General features: G+C 40.8%; 7 non-coding genes across 7 annotated transcripts; all 7 read right to left on the bottom strand.

The window, feature by feature from the left end:
* Positions 1 to 980: 980 nt before the first annotated feature.
* On the bottom strand, positions 981 to 1196 carry LOC146858496 (small nucleolar RNA U3). Its single transcript, XR_014980244.1, has one exon. It is a non-coding gene; the product is annotated as a small nucleolar RNA U3 (small nucleolar RNA).
* Positions 1197 to 4358: 3162 nt separating this feature from the next.
* Positions 4359 to 4574, bottom strand: LOC146858495 (small nucleolar RNA U3). The gene has a single exon (XR_014980548.1). It is a non-coding gene; the product is annotated as a small nucleolar RNA U3 (small nucleolar RNA).
* A 3151-nt stretch (positions 4575 to 7725) lies between these two features.
* LOC146858494 (small nucleolar RNA U3) lies at positions 7726 to 7941 on the bottom strand. The gene has a single exon (XR_014980216.1). It is a non-coding gene; the product is annotated as a small nucleolar RNA U3 (small nucleolar RNA).
* Positions 7942 to 11102: 3161 nt separating this feature from the next.
* Positions 11103 to 11318, bottom strand: LOC146858493 (small nucleolar RNA U3). Its single transcript, XR_014980165.1, has one exon. It is a non-coding gene; the product is annotated as a small nucleolar RNA U3 (small nucleolar RNA).
* A 3160-nt stretch (positions 11319 to 14478) lies between these two features.
* On the bottom strand, positions 14479 to 14694 carry LOC146858492 (small nucleolar RNA U3). The gene has a single exon (XR_014980164.1). It is a non-coding gene; the product is annotated as a small nucleolar RNA U3 (small nucleolar RNA).
* Positions 14695 to 17856: 3162 nt separating this feature from the next.
* On the bottom strand, positions 17857 to 18072 carry LOC146858491 (small nucleolar RNA U3). The gene has a single exon (XR_014980547.1). It is a non-coding gene; the product is annotated as a small nucleolar RNA U3 (small nucleolar RNA).
* A 3160-nt stretch (positions 18073 to 21232) lies between these two features.
* Positions 21233 to 21448, bottom strand: LOC146858490 (small nucleolar RNA U3). Its single transcript, XR_014980166.1, has one exon. It is a non-coding gene; the product is annotated as a small nucleolar RNA U3 (small nucleolar RNA).
* Positions 21449 to 22838: the final 1390 nt, after the last annotated feature.

The following is a 22838-nucleotide window of genomic DNA, read 5'->3' as shown; positions in this document are numbered from 1 at the left end:
CATGAGGCTCTCAATCTTCCAGTGTTCTAAAATACCATAGGACAACGCTACAGGGGGCTACAATGGTCATTAAATACCCTCTGTTTGAGTTATAGACTCAAGTTAAAGCTGAGCTTCTATATCGAGGGGATAGAACATTTAAACAATGTGTTACCCGAGGCAGAAAGTCTATAATGATATCACAACATTCCAGTCAATGAAGTAAGAATACTCTAACTTGAACCAGGAGAACCAAAAAAATGGCACTTGCTGGAGCAGGTGGCTCGTTCTGACCATTATTCGATCGTTGCAACTCCTCTGTCCCCCAATGGATCTTGCAAAATTCCAAAGTTCGAATGCATCAAGCCCTTGATGTACTAAGGGTTGCACAGGGGCTTGTTGGGAGCTGCAAGATTTTGTGCTGAGCACGCAAGCTTTTATAATGAAAAGTAAACAGACGCAGTCCCTTACTTCTGCTTTGCACGGCACGAATTCCTGTGAAAACTTTAACAAATACCATAGGAGTAGTTTTTCATCCTTAGCAGTCTAAGATCCACCGCAGCCTTGTAAGTTGTAAGAAGCCAGGGTGTTACGCTTCCTCTTACTCTAAACGGCCTAACTAGCATTAGCAGGTTTCTTTAAACAGTCTATTCAAAAGAGTGATAAATCTTTTGAGTAGCAGTAGTTGCCTTGCAGAAGTCTAGGCTCTACAAATAGCTCATACGCACAGTCCATTTAAAACGTACTCTTTACTATCCATGTTCGAAAAACAAACCTTTTTTTATAAATAACATACCAAATTATCAACTGATGGTGAAAGGTGCCTTTCAAAGAGAACCTCTTGCAAAAACCACAAGTCCAAGAAAGCTCAACAGCTTCTAATAAGTATTCATATACTCAACAGTTAAATTACAAGAAACCAAAGAAATCAAAAAAGAAATGACAAACTAAACAAGAAATTAAAAACTGATAGACTTTCTTACACCCAAAAATAAAAGCTAACCACTCAGTTTGTGTTCTCTTTCTCCAATCCTCCTGAAAGGAACAGGAACGATCATCAATAGCAAACAGCAGCTACATGAATGCAACACTGTTCACTCACTTCACGCCCAAAAGAGAAAACTACAATTCTTCCTCATGGTTAGCAAAGACCAGACACTTTCAAACACATTTCCTCAGTTAAAAACTATAAAAATGATCCCTGAAAGTATAGTCTTAACAAAATTCTTTATAGCTCACACAGACAGAAAGGGTGGAAACCCTTACTACTTACAGTAAGACAAGGTTCGGCATCATCAACGGAAATAAAAACATATAAATATAAACATATTTTTTACTCCACAAGATAATATTCCACAGATGCACATGCATACGCCTTTATTTACATTAAAGCCTACTCAATAGATCCTGGTGAGACACTGCTTTATAAATTTGCATATTTTAAATCAGCAACCAATCAAATTCAGCCTGCCTGTTCCTGACCCAATGCTGTACCACAGGGAGAGTTGGAAAATTTCTTCAAAAAACTGCAGGTTCCACAAGATCATACAGATGATTTTTAATCCGAATAGTTGGTCCAGATTAGCATCTGTCAAACAGCCAAAAGAGTGACACTGATCACTAGCGAGAAGGGACCTGCTAAGGTTGCAAGCGTGGAAACAAACGTTGTAGCATTCAAGCTACCTTTAAATTTTGAACAGTTGCACCACAGATCAAATGTACGGCAACATCTTTGATTAGTTTCCCCAAACAAACTAAGGGGCATATCAGCAACAACCGGCGATAATTATCGCTAAGCGCACTTAGCGCTAGGATAATTATCGCCGGCTAGCGTGGATTATTATCGCTGAGATAACGTGGTATTAGCAACGCTTATCTCAAAAACGATAAAAATCCTAACGCTAACTGCCTAACGTGAGATTATCGCTGGAAACCCAGCGATAATGTCACGAAGTGTGGCGTTAGCTTGCTGATAGGGACTCACAAACTTAGCCATGATATCCACCTTACATAGGATACCATGGCTAAGTCAGTCCTGAAGCAGGCGTAAGGAAAGTAGCAATAACAGGGGTTATCGCTACTTTTCCTGCCGCTATGCTTCATAGCGTGGGCCTTGATGATATGAGAAATGTCGCTTAGCGACATTTCTCCTGTCATGTCAGGTCACGTACGCCCACTTTGCATCTCATTAGAGATGCAAAGCTGGGCGTTAGGAATCCCGACGCTAATGCAAGGTTTCACGCGTTAGCGTGACCTTGCTAATTAGGCGATCATTTTTTATCACCAGCTTGATGATATGCCCCTAACTGTTCCCCAGTTCACATGTAAGACTCTAAGCAGACGATGAACTTCGACGGGGGTCCAGACTTAGTGAAAAACCTCTTGCAGCACATACGGGAGATAACGGAACCTATCACTTTCAGAAGAGCCCTGAATGCCTGGCTATCTAAGAAAGCGTTCACATGAACAACTTGTACTACCACCCAGCTTGAATTCATGCAGCTTTTCAAAGCTAAAAGACCTTTAGGTGTCTCAGCACTACAGAAGTATCCAAAATATAGTTTATGTTTTGTGTACAGAAGACTTTTTACACTGGGAAGTGAATACTTGCCAGAAACGTTTTGTATCTAATATTCATTAGAACAGGAATTGAACTTTTCAGTATATAATTCCGTTTTACAGCATATCCTCAAATGAAGAAAGGAACGGCCATCAACAGTAGACAGTTGTTTCAAAAATTAAACTCTGCCTGTGCCCTTCCTTTTTAGATCAGAACTTATCTGCAACACCTTTGGGCCACTTACAAATACTATTTCAATCTTGATTCTACATAACATATCAAGACAAAGAGTTTTATAACTCTATGCCAAGCTGTCCAAGGGTTATAGGAAGATATCACAAGAGCATTTTTTCTGCCACCTGGCTAAGCTCTCAGCAGATCAGTGATAGATAATTAAAACCTGACGCTGCAATCTATGCAGCTAACTAAAGTTTAATTCAGCATGATAGACTAAAGTTAAAGGCACTGGACAAACACAAGAAAGGGGACCAGGAAAATCGCCTCTTGGGGCAGGCTAAAAGGCTATCACAATATGGTCTCAACTTTGTAATTTTTACGTAAAAACAGACCATGGCTGGAAAAGCAGTCGGGCGATGCCCCAGACTCTTACAAAGCCAAGAAGAGGCAAAGGCTCTGGGTATTCACCTGGCCTGTCACCAAACTGTAAACTTCTACAATTTACGGCCTGGCGCCAGCCCACCTACCTCGTTTCATAGGTGTCGCAGCATAGTGGATATCCAAAATGGTGGCATTTGGGGTTCTAACCATTACAGCTATAGAACTTTCAAGGCACAGGGCTTATTTTACTATTTACAACCAGCTGATATTCCGATTCTCTACATGAGGCTCTCAATCTTCCAGTGTTCTAAAATACCATAGGACAACGCTACAGGGGGCTACAATGGTCATTAAATACCCTCTGTTTGAGTTATAGACTCAAGTTAAAGCTGAGCTTCTATATCGAGGGGATAGAACATTTAAACAATGTGATACCCGAGGCAGAAAGTCTATAATGATATCACAACATTCCAGTCAATGAAGTAAGAATACTCTAACTTGAACCAGGAGAACCAAAAAAATGGCACTTGCTGGAGCAGGTGGCTCGTTCTGACCATTATTCGATCGTTGCAACTCCTCTGTCCCCCAATGGATCTTGCAAAATTCCAAAGTTCGAATGCATCAAGCCCTTGATGTACTAAGGGTTGCACAGGGGCTTGTTGGGAGCTGCAAGATTTTGTGCTGAGCACGCAAGCTTTTATAATGAAAAGTAAACAGACGCAGTCCCTTACTTCTGCTTTGCACGGCACGAATTCCTGTGAAAACTTTAACAAATACCATAGGAGTAGTTTTTCATCCTTAGCAGTCTAAGATCCACCGCAGCCTTGTAAGTTGTAAGAAGCCAGGGTGTTACGCTTCCTCTTACTCTAAACGGCCTAACTAGCATTAGCAGGTTTCTTTAAACAGTCTATTCAAAAGAGTGATAAATCTTTTGAGTAGCAGTAGTTGCCTTGCAGAAGTCTAGGCTCTACAAATAGCTCATACGCACAGTCCATTTAAAACGTACTCTTTACTATCCATGTTCGAAAAACAAACCTTTTTTTATAAATAACATACCAAATTATCAACTGATGGTGAGAGGTGCCTTTCAAAGAGAACCTCTTCCAAAAACCACAAGTCCAAGAAAACTCAACAGCTTCTAATAAGTATTCATATACTCAACAGTTAAGTTACAAGAAACCAAAGAAATCAAAAAAGAAATGACAAACTAAACAAGAAATTAAAAACTGATAGACTTTCTTACACCCAAAAATAAAAGCTAACCACTCAGTTTGTGTTCTCTTTCTCCAATCCTCCTGAAAGGAACAGGAACGATCATCAATAGCAAACAGCAGCTACATGAATGCAACACTGTTCACTCACTTCACGCCCAAAAGAGAAAACTACAATTCTTCCTCGTGGTTAGCGAAGACCAGACACTTTCAAACACATTTCCTCAGTTAAAAACTATAGAAATGATCCCTGAAAGTATAGTCTTAACAAACTTCTTTATAGCTCACATAGACAGAAAGGGTGGAAACCCTTACTACTTACAGTAAGACAAGGTTCGGCATCATCAACGGAAATAAAAACATATAAATATAAACATATTTTTTACTCCACAAGATAATATTCCACAGATGCACATGCATACGCCTTTATTTACATTAAAGCCTACTCAATAGATCCTGGTGAGACACTGCTTTATAAATTTGCATATTTTAAATCAGCAACCAATCAAATTCAGCCTGCCTGTTCCTGACCCAATGCTGTACCACAGGGAGAGTTGGAAAATTCTTCAAAAAACTGCAGGTTCCACAAGATCATACAGATGATTTTTAATCCGAATAGTTGGTCCAGATTAGCATCTGTCAAACAGCCAAAAGAGTGACACTGATCACTAGCGAGAAGGGACCTGCTAAGGTTGCAAGCGTGGAAACAAACGTTGTAGCATTCAAGCTACCTTTAAATTTTGAACAGTTGCACCACAGATCAAATGTACGGCAACATCTTTGATTAGTTTCCCCAAACAAACTAAGGGGCATATCAGCAACAACCGGCGATAATTATCGCTAAGCGCACTTAGCGCTAGGATAATTATCGCCGGCTAGCGTGGATTATTATCGCTGAGATAACGTGCTATTAGCAACGCTTATCTCAAAAACGATAAAAATCCTAACGCTAACTGCCTAACGTGAGATTATCGCTGGAAACCCAGCGATAATGTCACAAAGTGTGGCGTTAGCTTGCTGATAGGGACTCACAAACTTAGCCATGATATCCACCTTACATAGGATACCATGGCTAAGTCAGTCCTGAAGCAGGCGTAAGGAAAGTAGCAATAACAGGGGTTATCGCTACTTTTCCTGCCGCTATGCTTCATAGCGTGGGCCTTGATGATAGGAGAAATGTCGCTTAGCGACATTTCTCCTGTCATGTCAGGTCAGGTACGCCCACTTTGCATCTCATTAGAGATGCAAAGCTGGGCGTTAGGAATCCCGACGCTAATGCAAGGTTTCACGCGTTAGCGTGACCTTGCTAATTAGGCGATCATTTTTTATCACCAGCTTGATGATATGCCCCTAACTGTTCCCCAGTTCACATGTAAGACTCTAAGCAGACGATGAACTTCGACGGGGGTCCAGACTTAGTGAAAAACCTCTTGCAGCACATACGGGAGATAACGGAACCTATCACTTTCAGAAGAGCCCTGAATGCCTGGCTATCTAAGAAAGCGTTCACATGAACAACTTGTACTACCACCCAGCTTGAATTCATGCAGCTTTACAAAGCTAAAAGACCTTTAGGTGTCTCAGCACTACAGAAGTATCCAAAATATAGTTTATGTTTTGTGTACAGAAGACTTTTTACACTGGGAAGTGAATACTTGCCAGAAACGTTTTGTATCTAATATTCATTAGAACAGGAATTGAAATTTTCAGTATATAATTCCGTTTTACAGCATATCCTCAAATGAAGAAAGGAACGGCCATCAACAGTAGACAGTTGTTTCAAAAATTAAACTCTGCCTGCGCACTTCCTTCTTAGATCAGAACTTATCTGCAACACATTTGGGCCACTTACAAATACTATTTCAATCTTGATTCTACATAACATATCAAGACAAAGAGTTTTATAACTCTATGCCAAGCTGTCCAAGGGTTACAGGAAGATATCACAAGAGCATTTTTTCTGCCACCTGGCTAAGCTCTCAGCAGATCAGTGATAGATAATTAAAACCTGACGCTGCAATCTATGCAGCTAACTAAAGTTTAATTCAGCATGATAGACTAAAGTTGAAGGCACTGGACAAACACAAGAAAGGGGACCAGGAAAATCGCCTCTTGGGGCAGGCTAAAAGGCTATCACAATATGGTCTCAACTTTGTAATTTTTACGTAAAAACAGACCATGGCTGGAAAAGCAGTCGGGCGATGCCCCAGACTCTTACAAAGCCAAGAAGAGGCAAAGGCTATGGGTATTCACCTGGCCTGTCACCAAACTGTAAACTTCTACAATTTACGGCCTGGCGCCAGCCCACCTACCTCGTTTCATAGGTGTCGCAGCATAGTGGATATCCAAAATGGTGGCATTTGGGGTTCTAACCATTACAGCTATAGAACTTTCAAGGCACAGGGCTTATTTTACTATTTACAACCAGCTGATATTCCGATTCTCTACATGAGGCTCTCAATCTTCCAGTGTTCTAAAATACCATAGGACAACGCTACAGGGGGCTACAATGGTCATTAAATACCCTCTGTTTGAGTTATAGACTCAAGTTAAAGCTGAGCTTCTATATCGAGGGGATAGAACATTTAATCAATGTGATACCCGAGGCAGAAAGTCTATACTGATATCACAACATTCCAGTCAATGAAGTAAGAATACTCTAACTTGAACCAGGAGAACCAAAAAAATGGCACTTGCTGGAGCAGGTGGCTCGTTCTGACCAATATTCGATCGCTGCAACTCCTCTGTCCCCAAAGGATCTTGCAAAATTCCAAAGTTCGAATGCATCAAGCCCTTGATGTACTAAGGGTTGCACAGGGGCTTGTTGGGAGCTGCAAGATTTTGTGCTGAGCACGCAAGCTTTTATAATGAAAAGTAGACAGACGCAGTCCCTTACTTCTGCTTTGCACCGCACGAATTCCTGTGAAAACTTTAACAAATACCAAAGGAGTAGTTTTTCATCCTTAGCAGTCTAAGATCCACCGCAGCCTTGTAAGTTGTAAGAAGCCAGTGTGTTACGCTTCCTCTTACTCTAAACGGCATAACTAGCATTAGCATGTTTCTTTTAACAGTCTATTCGAAAGAGTGATAAATCTTTTGAGTAGCAGTAGTTGCCTTGCAGAAGTCTAGGCTCTACAAATAGCTCATACGCACAGTCCATTTAAAATGTACTCTTTACTATCCATGTTCGAAAAACAAAGCTTTTTTTATAAATAACATACCAAATTATCAACTGATGGTGAGAGGTGCCTTTCAAAGAGAACCTCTTGCAAAAACCACAAGTCCAAGAAAGCTCAACAGCTTCTAATAAGTATTCATATACTCAACAGTTAAGTTACAAGAAACCAAAAAAGAAATGACAAACTAAACAAGAAATTAGAAACTGATAGACTTTCTTACACCCAAAAATAAAAACTAACCACTCAGTTTGTGTTCTCTTTCTCCAATCCTCCTGAAAGGAACAGGAACGATCATAAATAGCAAACAGAAGCTACATGAATGCAACACTGTTCACTCACTTCACGCCCAAAAGAGAAGACTGCAATTCTTCCTCGTGGTTAGCGAAGACCAGACACTTTCAAACACATTTCCTCAGTTAAAAACTATAGAAATGATCCCTGAAAGTATAGTCTTAACAAAATTCTTTATAGCTCACACAGACAGAAAGGGTGGAAACCCTTCCTACTTACAGTAAGACAAGGTTCGGCATCATCAACGGAAATAAAAACATATAAATATAAACATATTTTTTACTCCACAAGATAATATTCCACAGATGCACACGCATACGCCTTTATTTACAATAAAGCCTACTCAATAGATCCTGGTGAGACACTGCTTTATAAATTTGCATATTTTAAATCAGCAACCAATCAAATTCAGCCTGCCTGTTCCTGACCCAATGCTGTACCACAGGGAGAGTTGGAAAATTCTTCAAAAAACTGCAGGTTCCACAAGATCATACAGATGATTTTTAATCCGAATAGTTGGTCCAGATTAGCATCTGTCAAACAGCCAAAAGAGTGACACTGATCACTAGCGAGAAGGGACCTGCTAAGGTTGCAAGCGTGGAAACAAACGTTGTAGCATTCAAGCTACCTTTAAATTTTGAACAGTTGCACCACAGATCAAATGTACGGCAACATCTTTGATTAGTTTCCCCAAACAAACTAAGGGGCATATCAGCAACAACCGGCGATAATTATCGCTAAGCGCACTTAGCGCTAGGATAATTATCGCCGGCTAGCGTGGATTATTATCGCTGAGATAACATGCTATTAGCAACGCTTATCTCAAAAACGATAAAAATCCTAACGCTAACTGCCTAACGTGAGATTATCGCTGGAAACCCAGCGATAATGTCACGAAGTGTGGCGTTAGCTTGCTGATAGGGACTCACAAACTTAGCCATGATATCCACCTTACATAGGATACCATGGCTAAGTCAGTCCTGAAGCAGGCGTAAGGAAAGTAGCAATAACAGGGGTTATCGCTACTTTTCCTGCCGCTATGCTTCATAGCGTGGGCCTTGATGATAGGAGAAATGTCGCTTAGCGACATTTCTCCTGTCATGTCAGGTCAGGTACGCCCACTTTGCATCTCATTAGAGATGCAAAGCTGGGCGTTAGGAATCCCGACGCTAATGCAAGGTTTCACGCGTTAGCGTGACCTTGCTAATTAGGCGATCATTTTTTATCACCAGCTTGATGATATGCCCCTAACTGTTCCCCAGTTCACATGTAAGACTCTAAGCAGACGATGAACTTCGACGGGGGTCCAGACTTAGTGAAAAACCTCTTGCAGCACATACGGGAGATAACGGAACCTATCACTTTCAGAAGAGCCCTGAATGCCTGGCTATCTAAGAAAGCGTTCACATGAACAACTTGTACTACCACCCAGCTTGAATTCATGTAGCTTTTCAAAGCTAAAAGACCTTTAGGTGTCTCAGCACTACAGAAGTATCCAAAATATAGTTTATGTTTTGTGTACAGAAGACTTTTTACACTGGGAAGTGAATACTTGCCAGAAACGTTTTGTATCTAATATTCATTAGAACAGGAATTGAACTTTTCAGTATATAATTCCGTTTTACAGCATATCCTCAAATGAAGAAAGGAACGGCCATCAACAGTAGACAGTTGTTTCAAAAATTAAACTCTGCCTGTGCCCTTCCTTTTTAGATCAGAACTTATCTGCAACACCTTTGGGCCACTTACAAATACTATTTCAATCTTGATTCTACATAACATATCAAGACAAAGAGTTTTATAACTCTATGCCAAGCTGTCCAAGGGTTACAGGAAGATATCACAAGAGCATTTTTTCTGCCACCTGGCTAAGCTCTCAGCAGATCAGTGATAGATAATTAAAACCTGACGCTGCAATCTATGCAGCTAACTAAAGTTTAATTCAGCATGATAGACTAAAGTTGAAGGCACTGGACAAACACAAGAAAGGGGACCAGGAAAATCGCCTCTTGGGGCAGGCTAAAAGGCTATCACAATATGGTCTCAACTTTGTAATTTTTACGTAAAAACAGACCATGGCTGGAAAAGCAGTCGGGCGATGCCCCAGACTCTTACAAAGCCAAGAAGAGGCAAAGGCTCTGGGTATTCACCTGGCCTGTCACCAAACTGTAAACTTCTACAATTTAAGGCCTGGCGCCAGCCCACCTACCTCGTTTCATAGGTGTCGCAGCATAGTGGATATCCAAAATGGTGGCATTTGGGGTTCTAACCATTACAGCTATAGAACTTTCAAGGCACAGGACTTATTTTACTATTTACAACCAGCTGATATTCCGATTCTCTACATGAGGCTCTCAATCTTCCAGTGTTCTAAAATACCATAGGACAACGCTACAGGGGGCTACAATGGTCATTAAATACCCTCTGTTTGAGTTATAGACTCAAGTTAAAGCTGAGCTTCTATATCGAGGGGATAGAACATTTAATCAATGTGATACCCGAGGCAGAAAGTCTATACTGATATCACAACATTCCAGTCAATGAAGTAAGAATACTCTAACTTGAACCAGGAGAACCAAAAAAATGGCACTTGCTGGAGCAGGTGGCTCGTTCTGACCATTATTCGATCGTTGCAACTCCTCTGTCCCCAATGGATCTTGCAAAATTCCAAAGTTCGAATGCATCAAGCCCTTGATACACTAAGGGTTGCACAGGGGCTTGTTGGGAGCTGCAAGATTTTGTGCTGAGCACGCAAGCTTTTATAATGAAAAGTAAACAGACGCAGTCCCTTACTTCTGCTTTGCACGGCACGAATTCCTGTGAAAACTTTAACAAATACCAAAGGAGTAGTTTTTCATCCTTAGCAGTCTAAGATCCACCGCAGCCTTGTAAGTTGTAAGAAGCCAGGGTGTTACGCTTCCTCTTACTCTAAACGGCCTAACTAGCATTAGCAGGTTTCTTTAAACAGTCTATTCAAAAGAGTGATAAATCTTTTGAGTAGCAGTAGTTGCCTTGCAGAAGTCTAGGCTCAACAAATAGCTCATACGCACAGTCCATTTAAAACGTACTCTTTACTATCCATGTTCGAAAAACAAAGCTTTTTTTTATATATAACATACCAAATTATCAACTGATGGTGAGAGGTGCCTTTCAAAGAGAACCTCTTGCAAAAACCACAAGTCCAAGAAAGCTCAACAGCTTCTAATAAGTATTCATATACTCAACAGTTAAATTACAAGAAACCAAAGAAATCAAAAAAGAAATGACAAACTAAACAAGAAATTAGAAACTGATAGACTTTCTTACACCCAAAAATAAAAGCTAACCACTCAGTTTGTGTTCTCTTTCTCCAATCCTCCTGAAAGGAACAGGAACGATCATCAATAGCAAACAGCAGCTACATGAATGCAACACTGTTCACTCACTTCACGCCCAAAAGAGAAAACTACAATTCTTCCTCATGGTTAGCGAAGACCAGACACTTTCAAACACATTTCCTCAGTTAAAAACTATAGAAATGATCCCTGAAAGTATAGTCTTAACAAAATTCTTTATAGCTCGCACAGACAGAAAGGGTGGAATCCCTTACTACTTACAGTAAGACAAGGTTCGGCATCATCAACGGAAATAAAAACATATAAATATAAACATATTTTTTACTCCACAAGATAATATTCCACACATGCACATGCATACGCCTTTATTTACATTAAAGCCTACTCAATAGATCCTGGTGAGACACTGCTTTATAAATTTGCATATTTTAAATCAGCAACCAATCAAATTCAGCCTGCCTGTTCCTGACCCAATGCTGTACCACAGGGAGAGTTGGAAAATTCTTCAAAAAACTGCAGGTTCCACAAGATCATACAGATGATTTTTAATCCGAATAGTTGGTCCAGATTAGCATCTGTCAAACAGCCAAAAGAGTGACACTGATCACTAGCGAGAAGGGACCTGCTAAGGTTGCAAGCGTGGAAACAAACGTTGTAGCATTCAAGCTACCTTTAAATTTTGAACAGTTGCACCACAGATCAAATGTACGGCAACATCTTTGATTAGTTTCCCCAAACAAACTAAGGGGCATATCAGCAACAACCGGCGATAATTATCGCTAAGCGCACTTAGCGCTAGGATAATTATCGCCGGCTAGCGTGGATTATTATCGCTGAGATAACGTGCTATTAGCAACGCTTATCTCAAAAACGATAAAAATCCTAACGCTAACTGCCTAACGTGAGATTATCGCTGGAAACCCAGCGATAATGTCACGAAGTGTGGCGTTAGCTTGCTGATAGGGACTCACAAACTTAGCCATGATATCCACCTTACATAGGATACCATGGCTAAGTCAGTCCTGAAGCAGGCATAAGGAAAGTAGCAATAACAGGGGTTATCGCTACTTTTCCTGCCGCTATGCTTCATAGCGTGGGCCTTGATGATAGGAGAAATGTCGCTTAGCGACATTTCTCCTGTCATGTCAGGTCAGGTACGCCCACTTTGCATCTCATTAGAGATGCAAAGCTGGGCGTTAGGAATCCCGACGCTAATGCAAGGTTTCACGCGTTAGCGTGACCTTGCTAATTAGGCGATCATTTTTTATCACCAGCTTGATGATATGCCCCTAACTGTTCCCCAGTTCACATGTAAGACTCTAAGCAGACGATGAACTTCGACGGGGGTCCAGACTTAGTGAAAAACCTCTTGCAGCACATACGGGAGATAACGGAACCTATCACTTTCAGAAGAGCCCTGAATGCCTGGCTATCTAAGAAAGCGTTCACATGAACAACTTGTACTACCACCCAGCTTGAAATCATGCAGCTTTTCAAAGCTAAAAGACCTTTAGGTGTCTCAGCACTACAGAAGTATCCAAAATATAGTTTATGTTTTGTGTACAGAAGACTTTTTACACTGGGAAGTGAATACTTGCCAGAAACGTTTTGTATCTAATATTCATTAGAACAGGAATTGAAATTTTCAGTATATAATTCCGTTTTACAGCATATCCTCAAATGAAGAAAGGAACGGCCATCAACAGTAGACAGTTGTTTCAAAAATTAAACTCTGCCTGCGCACTTCCTTCTTAGATCAGAACTTATCTGCAACACATTTGGGCCACTTACAAATACTATTTCAATCTTGATTCTACATAACATATCAAGACAAAGAGTTTTATAACTCTATGCCAAGCTGTCCAAGGGTTACAGGAAGATATCACAAGAGCATTTTTTCTGCCACCTGGCTAAGCTCTCAGCAGATCAGTGATAGATAATTAAAACCTGACGCTGCAATCTATGCAGCTAACTAAAGTTTAATTCAGCATGATAGACTAAAGTTGAAGGCACTGGACAAACACAAGAAAGGGGACCAGGAAAATCGCCTCTTGGGGCAGGCTAAAAGGCTATCACAATATGGTCTCAACTTTGTAATTTTTACGTAAAAACAGACCATGGCTGGAAAAGCAGTCGGGCGATGCCCCAGACTCTTACAAAGCCAAGAAGAGGCAAAGGCTCTGGGTATTCACCTGGCCTGTCACCAAACTGTAAACTTCTACAATTTACGGCCTGGCGCCAGCCCACCTACCTCGTTTCATAGGTGTCGCAGCATAGTGGATATCCAAAATGGTGGCATTTGGGGTTCTAACCATTACAGCTATAGAACTTTCAAGGCACAGGGCTTATTTTACTATTTACAACCAGCTGATATTCCGATTCTCTACATGAGGCTCTCAATCTTCCAGTGTTCTAAAATACCATAGGACAACGCTACAGGGGGCTACAATGGTCATTAAATACCCTCTGTTTGAGTTATAGACTCAAGTTAAAGCTGAGCTTCTATATCGAGGGGATAGAACATTTAATCAATGTGATACCCGAGGCAGAAAGTCTATACTGATATCACAACATTCCAGTCAATGAAGTAAGAATACTCTAACTTGAACCAGGAGAACCAAAAAAATGGCACTTGCTGGAGCAGGTGGCTCGTTCTGACCAATATTCGATCGCTGCAACTCCTCTGTCCCCAAAGGATCTTGCAAAATTCCAAAGTTCGAATGCATCAAGCCCTTGATGTACTAAGGGTTGCACAGGGGCTTGTTGGGAGCTGCAAGATTTTGTGCTGAGCACGCAAGCTTTTATAATGAAAAGTACACAGACGCAGTCCCTTACTTCTGCTTTGCACCGCACGAATTCCTGTGAAAACTTTAACAAATACCAAAGGAGTAGTTTTTCATCCTTAGCAGTCTAAGATCCACCGCAGCCTTGTAAGTTGTAAGAAGCCAGGGTGTTACGCTTCCTCTTACTCTAAACGGCCTAACTAGCATTAGCAGGTTTCTTTTAACAGTCTATTCGAAAGAGTGATAAATCTTTTCAGTAGCAGTAGTTGCCTTGCAGAAGTCTAGGCTCTACAAATAGCTCATACGCACAGTCCATTTAAAATGTACTCTTTACTATCCATGTTCGAAAAACAAAGCTTTTTTTATAAATAACATACCAAATTATCAACTGATGGTGAGAGGTGCCTTTCAAAGAGAACCTCTTGCAAAAACCACAAGTCCAAGAAAGCTCAACAGCTTCTAATAAGTATTCATATACTCAACAGTTAAGTTACAAGAAACCAAAGAAATCAAAAAAGAAATGACAAACTAAACAAGAAATTAGAAACTGATAGACTTTCTTACACCCAAAAATAAAAGCTAACCACTCAGTTTGTGTTCTCTTTCTCCAATCCTCCTGAAAGGAACAGGAACGATCATCAATAGCAAACAGCAGCTACATGAATGCAACACTGTTCACTCACTTCACGCCCAAAAGAGAAAACTACAATTCTTCCTCATGGTTAGCGAAGACCAGACACTTTCAAACACATTTCCTCAGTTAAAAACTATAGAAATGATCCCTGAAAGTATAGTCTTAACAAAATTCTTTATAGCTCACACAGACAGAAAGGGTGGAAACCCTTCCTACTTACAGTAAGACAAGGTTCGGCATCATCAACGGAAATAAAAACATATAAATATAAACATATTTTTTACTCCACAAGATAATATTCCACACATGCACATGCATACGCCTTTATTTACATTAAAGCCTACTCAATAGATCCTGGTGAGACACTGCTTTATAAATTTGCATATTTTAAATCAGCAACCAATCAAATTCAGCCTGCCTGTTCCTGACCCAATGCTGTACCACAGGGAGAGTTGGAAAATTCTTCAAAAAACTGCAGGTTCCACAAGATCATACAGATGATTTTTAATCCGAATAGTTGGTCCAGATTAGCATCTGTCAAACAGCCAAAAGAGTGACACTGATCACTAGCGAGAAGGGACCTGCTAAGGTTGCAAGCGTGGAAACAAACGTTGTAGCATTCAAGCTACCTTTAAATTTTGAACAGTTGCACCACAGATCAAATGTACGGCAACATCTTTGATTAGTTTCCCCAAACAAACTAAGGGGCATATCAGCAACAACCGGCGATAATTATCGCTAAGCGCACTTAGCGCTAGGATAATTATCGCCGGCTAGCGTGGATTATTATCGCTGAGATAACGTGCTATTAGCAACGCTTATCTCAAAAACGATAAAAATCCTAACGCTAACTGCCTAACGTGAGATTATCGCTGGAAACCCAGCGATAATGTCACGAAGTGTGGCGTTAGCTTGCTGATAGGGACTCACAAACTTAGCCATGATATCCACCTTACATAGGATACCATGGCTAAGTCAGTCCTGAAGCAGGCATAAGGAAAGTAGCAATAACAGGGGTTATCGCTACTTTTCCTGCCGCTATGCTTCATAGCGTGGGCCTTGATGATAGGAGAAATGTCGCTTAGCGACATTTCTCCTGTCATGTCAGGTCAGGTACGCCCACTTTGCATCTCATTAGAGATGCAAAGCTGGGCGTTAGGAATCCCGACGCTAATGCAAGGTTTCACGCGTTAGCGTGACCTTGCTAATTAGGCGATCATTTTTTATCACCAGCTTGATGATATGCCCCTAACTGTTCCCCAGTTCACATGTAAGACTCTAAGCAGACGATGAACTTCGACGGGGGTCCAGACTTAGTGAAAAACCTCTTGCAGCACATACGGGAGATAACGGAACCTATCACTTTCAGAAGAGCCCTGAATGCCTGGCTATCTAAGAAAGCGTTCACATGAACAACTTGTACTACCACCCAGCTTGAAATCATGCAGCTTTTCAAAGCTAAAAGACCTTTAGGTGTCTCAGCACTACAGAAGTATCCAAAATATAGTTTATGTTTTGTGTACAGAAGACTTTTTACACTGGGAAGTGAATACTTGCCAGAAACGTTTTGTATCTAATATTCATTAGAACAGGAATTGAAATTTTCAGTATATAATTCCGTTTTACAGCATATCCTCAAATGAAGAAAGGAACGGCCATCAACAGTAGACAGTTGTTTCAAAAATTAAACTCTGCCTGCGCACTTCCTTCTTAGATCAGAACTTATCTGCAACACATTTGGGCCACTTACAAATACTATTTCAATCTTGATTCTACATAACATATCAAGACAAAGAGTTTTATAACTCTATGCCAAGCTGTCCAAGGGTTACAGGAAGATATCACAAGAGCATTTTTTCTGCCACCTGGCTAAGCTCTCAGCAGATCAGTGATAGATAATTAAAACCTGACGCTGCAATCTATGCAGCTAACTAAAGTTTAATTCAGCATGATAGACTAAAGTTGAAGGCACTGGACAAACACAAGAAAGGGGACCAGGAAAATCGCCTCTTGGGGCAGGCTAAAAGGCTATCACAATATGGTCTCAACTTTGTAATTTTTACGTAAAAACAGACCATGGCTGGAAAAGCAGTCGGGCGATGCCCCAGACTCTTACAAAGCCAAGAAGAGGCAAAGGCTCTGGGTATTCACCTGGCCTGTCACCAAACTGTAAACTTCTACAATTTACGGCCTGGCGCCAGCCCACCTACCTCGTTTCATAGGTGTCGCAGCATAGTGGATATCCAAAATGGTGGCATTTGGGGTTCTAGCCATTACAGCTATAGAACTTTCAAGGCACAGGGCTTATTTTACTATTTACAACCAGCTGATATTCCGATTCTCTACATGAGGCTCTCAATCTTCCAGTGTTCTAAAATACCATAGGACAACGCTACAGGGGGCTACAATGGTCATTAAATACCCTCTGTTTGAGTTATAGACTCAAGTTAAAGCTGAGCTTCTATATCGAGGGGATAGAACATTTAATCAATGTGATACCCGAGGCAGAAAGTCTATACTGATATCACAACATTCCCGTCAATGAAGTAAGAATACTCTAACTTGAACCAGGAGAACCAAAAAAATGGCACTTGCTGGAGCAGGTGGCTCGTTCTGACCATTATTCGATCGTTGCAACTCCTCTGTCCCCCAATGGATCTTGCAAAATTCCAAAGTTCGAATGCATCAAGCCCTTGATGTACTAAGGGTTGCACAGGGGCTTGTTGGGAGCTGCAAGATTTTGTGCTGAGCACGCAAGCTTTTATAATGAAAAGTACACAGACGCAGTCCCTTACTTCTGCTTTGCACCGCACGAATTCCTGTGAAAACTTTAACAAATACCAAAGGAGTAGTTTTTCATCCTTAGCAGTCTAAGATCCACCGCAGCCTTGTAAGTTGTAAGAAGCCAGGGTGTTACGCTTCCTCTTACTCTAAACGGCCTAACTAGCATTAGCAGGTTTCTTTAAACAGTCTATTCGAAAGAGTGATAAATCTTTTGAGTAGCAGTAGTTGCCTTGCAGAAGTCTAGGCTCTACAAATAGCTCATACGCACAGTCCATTTAAAATGTACTCTTTACTATCCATGTTCGAAAAACAAAGCTTTTTTTTATAAATAACATATCAAATTATCAACTGATGGTGAGAGGTGCCTTTCAAAGAGAACCTCTTGCAAAAACCACAAGTCCAAGAAAGCTCAACAGCTTCTAATAAGTATTCATATACTCAACAGTTAAGTTACAAGAAACCAAAGAAACCAAAAAAGAAATGACAAACTAAACAAGAAATTAGAAACTGATAGACTTTCTTACACCCAAAAATAAAAGCTAACCACTCAGTTTGTGTTCTCTTTCTCCAATCCTCCTGAAAGGAACAGGAACGATCATCAATAGCAAACAGCAGCTACATGAATGCAACACTGTTCACTCACTTCACGCCCAAAAGAGAAAACTACAATTCTTCCTCGTGGTTAGCGAAGACCAGACACTTTCAAACACATTTCCTCAGTTAAAAACTATAGAAATGATCCCTGAAAGTATAGTCTTAACAAACTTCTTTATAGCTCACATAGACAGAAAGGGTGGAAACCCTTACTACTTACAGTAAGACAAGGTTCGGCATCATCAACGGAAATAAAAACATATAAATATAAACATATTTTTTACTCCACAAGATAATATTCCACAGATGCACATGCATACGCCTTTATTTACATTAAAGCCTACTCAATAGATCCTGGTGAGACACTGCTTTATAAATTTGCATATTTTAAATCAGCAACCAATCAAATTCAGCCTGCCTGTTCCTGACCCAATGCTGTACCACAGGGAGAGTTGGAAAATTCTTCAAAAAACTGCAGGTTCCACAAGATCATACAGATGATTTTTAATCCGAATAGTTGGTCCAGATTAGCATCTGTCAAACAGCCAAAAGAGTGACACTGATCACTAGCGAGAAGGGACCTGCTAAGGTTGCAAGCGTGGAAACAAACGTTGTAGCATTCAAGCTACCTTTAAATTTTGAACAGTTGCACCACAGATCAAATGTACGGCAACATCTTTGATTAGTTTCCCCAAACAAACTAAGGGGCATATCAGCAACAACCGGCGATAATTATCGCTAAGCGCACTTAGCGCTAGGATAATTATCGCCGGCTAGCGTGGATTATTATCGCTGAGATAACGTGCTATTAGCAACGCTTATCTCAAAAACGATAAAAATCCTAACGCTAACTGCCTAACGTGAGATTATCGCTGGAAACCCAGCGATAATGTCACAAAGTGTGGCGTTAGCTTGCTGATAGGGACTCACAAACTTAGCCATGATATCCACCTTACATAGGATACCATGGCTAAGTCAGTCCTGAAGCAGGCGTAAGGAAAGTAGCAATAACAGGGGTTATCGCTACTTTTCCTGCCACTATGCTTCATAGCGTGGGCCTTGATGATAGGAGAAATGTCGCTTAGCGACATTTCTCCTGTCATGTCAGGTCAGGTACGCCCACTTTGCATCTCATTAGAGATGCAAAGCTGGGCGTTAGGAATCCCGACGCTAATGCAAGGTTTCACGCGTTAGCGTGACCTTGCTAATTAGGCGATCATTTTTTATCACCAGCTTGATGATATGCCCCTAACTGTTCCCCAGTTCACATGTAAGACTCTAAGCAGACGATGAACTTCGACGGGGGTCCAGACTTAGTGAAAAACCTCTTGCAGCACATACGGGAGATAACGGAACCTATCACTTTCAGAAGAGCCCTGAATGCCTGGCTATCTAAGAAAGCGTTCACATGAACAACTTGTACTACCACCCAGCTTGAATTCATGCAGCTTTTCAAAGCTAAAAGACCTTTAGGTGTCTCAGCACTACAGAAGTATCCAAAATATAGTTTATGTTTTGTGTACAGAAGACTTTTTACACTGGGAAGTGAATTCTTGCCAGAAACGTTTTGTATCTAATATTCATTAGAACAGGAATTGAAATTTTCAGTATATAATTCCGTTTTACAGCATATCCTCAAATGAAGAAAGGAACGGCCATCAACAGTAGACAGTTGTTTCAAAAATTAAACTCTGCCTGCGCACTTCCTTCTTAGATCAGAACTTATCTGCAACACATTTGGGCCACTTACAAATACTATTTCAATCTTGATTCTACATAACATATCAAGACAAAGAGTTTTATAACTCTATGCCAAGCTGTCCAAGGGTTACAGGAAGATATCACAAGAGCATTTTTTCTGCCACCTGGCTAAGCTCTCAGCAGATCAGTGATAGATAATTAAAACCTGACGCTGCAATCTATGCAGCTAACTAAAGTTTAATTCAGCATGATAGACTAAAGTTGAAGGCACTGGACAAACACAAGAAAGGGGACCAGGAAAATCGCCTCTTGGGGCAGGCTAAAAGGCTATCACAATATGGTCTCAACTTTGTAATTTTTACGTAAAAACAGACCATGGCTGGAAAAGCAGTCGGGCGATGCCCCAGACTCTTACAAAGCCAAGAAGAGGCAAAGGCTCTGGGTATTCACCTGGCCTGTCACCAAACTGTAAACTTCTACAATTTACGGCCTGGCGCCAGCCCACCTACCTCGTTTCATAGGTGTCGCAGCATAGTGGATATCCAAAATGGTGGCATTTGGGGTTCTAACCATTACAGCTATAGAACTTTCAAGGCACAGGGCTTATTTTACTATTTACAACCAGCTGATATTCCGATTCTCTACATGAGGCTCTCAATCTTCCAGTGTTCTAAAATACCATAGGACAACGCTACAGGGGGCTACAATGGTCATTAAATACCCTCTGTTTGAGTTATAGACTCAAGTTAAAGCTGAGCTTCTATATCGAGGGGATAGAACATTTAATCAATGTGATACCCGAGGCAGAAAGTCTATACTGATATCACAACATTCCAGTCAATGAAGTAAGAATACTCTAACTTGAACCAGGAGAACCAAAAAAATGGCACTTGCTGGAGCAGGTGGCTCGTTCTGACCAATATTCGATCGCTGCAACTCCTCTGTCCCCAAAGGATCTTGCAAAATTCCAAAGTTCGAATGCATCAAGCCCTTGATGTACTAAGGGTTGCACAGGGGCTTGTTGGGAGCTGCAAGATTTTGTGCTGAGCACGCAAGCTTTTATAATGAAAAGTACACAGACGCAGTCCCTTACTTCTGCTTTGCACCGCACGAATTCCTGTGAAAACTTTAACAAATACCAAAGGAGTAGTTTTTCATCCTTAGCAGTCTAAGATCCACCGCAGCCTTGTAAGTTGTAAGAAGCCAGGGTGTTACGCTTCCTCTTACTCTAAACGGCCTAACTAGCATTAGCAGGTTTCTTTTAACAGTCTATTCGAAAGAGTGATAAATCTTTTGAGTAGCAGTAGTTGCCTTGCAGAAGTCTAGGCTCTACAAATAGCTCATACGCACAGTCCATTTAAAATGTACTCTTTACTATCCATGTTCGAAAAACAAAGCTTTTTTTATAAATAACATACCAAATTATCAACTGATGGTGAGAGGTGCCTTTCAAAGAGAACCTCTTGCAAAAACCACAAGTCCAAGAAAGCTCAACAGCTTCTAATAAGTATTCATATACTCAACAGTTAAGTTACAAGAAACCAAAGAAATCAAAAAAGAAATGACAAACTAAACAAGAAATTAGAAACTGATAGACTTTCTTACACCCAAAAATAAAAGCTAACCACTCAGTTTGTGTTCTCTTTCTCCAATCCTCCTGAAAGGAACAGGAACAATCATCAATAGCAAACAGCAGCTACATGAATGCAACACTGTTCACTCACTTCACGCCCAAAAGAGAAAACTACAATTCTTCCTCGTGGTTAGCGAAGACCAGACACTTTCAAACACATTTCCTCAGTTAAAAACTATAGAAATGATCCCTGAAAGTATAGTCTTAACAAAATTCTTTATAGCTCACACAGACAGAAAGGGTGGAAACCCTTCCTACTTACAGTAAGACAAGGTTCGGCATCATCAACGGAAATAAAAACATATAAATATAAACATATTTTTTACTCCACAAGATAATATTCCACAGATGCACACGCATACGCCTTTATTTACATTAAAGCCTACTCAATAGATCCTGGTGAGACATTGCTTTATAAATTTGCATATTTTAAATCAGCAACCAATCAAATTCAGCCTGCCTGTTCCTGACCCAATGCTGTACCACAGGGAGAGTTGGAAAATTCTTCAAAAAACTGCAGGTTCCACAAGATCATACAGATGATTTTTAATCCGAATAGTTGGTCCAGATTAGCATCTGTCAAACAGCCAAAAGAGTGACACTGGTCACTAGCGAGAAGGGACCTGCTAAGGTTGCAAGCGTGGAAACAAACGTTGTAGCATTCAAGCTACCTTTAAATTTTGAACAGTTGCACCACAGATCAAATGTACGGCAACATCTTTGATTAGTTTCCCCAAACAAACTAAGGGGCATATCAGCAACAACCGGCGATAATTATCGCTAAGCGCACTTAGCGCTAGGATAATTATCGCCGGCTAGCATGGATTATTATCGCTGAGATAACGTGCTTTTAGCAACGCTTATCTCAAAAACGATAAAAATCCTAACGCTAACTGCCTAACGTGAGATTATCGCTGGAAACCCAGCGAAAATGTCACGAAGTGTGGCGTTAGCTTGCTGATAGGGACTCACAAACTTAGCCATGATATCCACCTTACATAGGATACCATGGCTAAGTCAGTCCTGAAGCAGGCGTAAGGAAAGTAGCAATAACAGGGGTTATCGCTACTTTTCCTTCCGCTATGCTTCATAGCGTGGGCCTTGATGATAGGAGAAATGTCGCTTAGCGACATTTCTCCTGTCATGTCAGGTCAGGTACGCCCACTTTGCATCTCATTAGAGATGCAAAGCTGGGCGTTAGGAATCCCGACGCTAATGCAAGGTTTCACGCGTTAGCGTGACCTTGCTAATTAGGCGATCATTTTTTATCACCAGCTTGATGATATGCCCCTAACTGTTCCCCAGTTCACATGTAAGACTCTAAGCAGACGATGAACTTCGACGGGGGTCCAGACTTAGTGAAAAACCTCTTGCAGCACATACGGGAGATAACGGAACCTATCACTTTCAGAAGAGCCCTGAATGCCTGGCTATCTAAGAAAGCGTTCACATGAACAACTTGTACTACCACCCAGCTTGAAATCATGCAGCTTTTCAAAGCTAAAAGACCTTTAGGTGTCTCAGCACTACAGAAGTATCCAAAATATAGTTTATGTTTTGTGTACAGAAGACTTTTTACACTGGGAAGTGAATACT

Source organism: Triturus cristatus, chromosome 3_2, assembly GCF_964204655.1.
Source record: "Triturus cristatus chromosome 3_2, aTriCri1.1, whole genome shotgun sequence".
NCBI lineage: Eukaryota > Metazoa > Chordata > Amphibia > Caudata > Salamandridae > Triturus > Triturus cristatus.
This window is presented reverse-complemented; position numbering and strand designations above follow the sequence as displayed.